Below are 963 nucleotides of genomic sequence, written 5' to 3'. Positions count from 1 at the left end.
CAGACACAAATCACTGGAGAAGACACAGAGGTTCCAGCGATCGCTCAAGACAAGCTTAGGTGTTTTCCTCGAAATATTTGTTTCACCCAAAAGCCCACATTCATTTGATAAAACACTGGTTAAAGGCCCTGGTGACCAGTCACTTTACTAAGGGGGTCCAGGGGCCAGACGACCACCCAAGAGACACAGTCAGAAGGGAGTGGTGCCACAGCGACTGTCTACAAAACGTGTGTGCAGTGTTCCAACAGAAATTTATTATGTTTATTAAAAGCACCCTGTCGTAAGTTATACCGACAAAAACATGTTTCCAAAACCTACTTTACGTGAATCAGCATGACCTGCAAGGTTAAAACTCTATGGTAACAGCAAGGTCAGTAGTTCGAAACCACCACCTGCTCCGTGAGAGAAAAGTGAGGCTTTCTACTCCTAGAAAGAGTTATAGTCTCAGAAACCCACAGGGGCAGCTCTCCTCTGCTCTACAGAGTCTCTAAGAGTCAGAATCAACTCATTGGCACTGAGAGGTTTTGTTTGGTTAATTTTTAAAATAGTTTTATCGGCATCTACCTTTTATTGGCATAGATACATCATATAATTTAATCATTCCATTACATTAAGAAGATTTGTGCAATCATCACCTCAATCGATTTCAGAACATTTTCTTCTCGTGCTCATTGTTATTAACACCCCATTCCCCCGACCCTTGCATCCTCCCCTGACAAATCCTTAGGCAATTATCAATCCAGTTACTGTCTTCAAAGATCTACCTATCCTGGATTTCATATACAGAAACTCAGACAAAGCACAAGCAGGAAGCAAACAAGCAAACCAACAACAACGAGTAAACAAAACATTTAAAAACATCAATCAGATGGTACCTGGCTATCAAAAGATATAGCGTCTGGGGTCTTAAAAGCTTGAAGGTAAACAAGCGGCCATCTAGCTCAGCAGCAACAAAGCCCACAT

This window comes from Echinops telfairi, unplaced genomic scaffold (assembly GCF_000313985.2).
Source record: "Echinops telfairi isolate 266 unplaced genomic scaffold, ASM31398v2 ScPeMD7_7;HRSCAF=31, whole genome shotgun sequence".
NCBI classification, from domain to species: Eukaryota; Metazoa; Chordata; class Mammalia; order Afrosoricida; family Tenrecidae; genus Echinops; species Echinops telfairi.
This window is presented reverse-complemented; position numbering follows the sequence as displayed.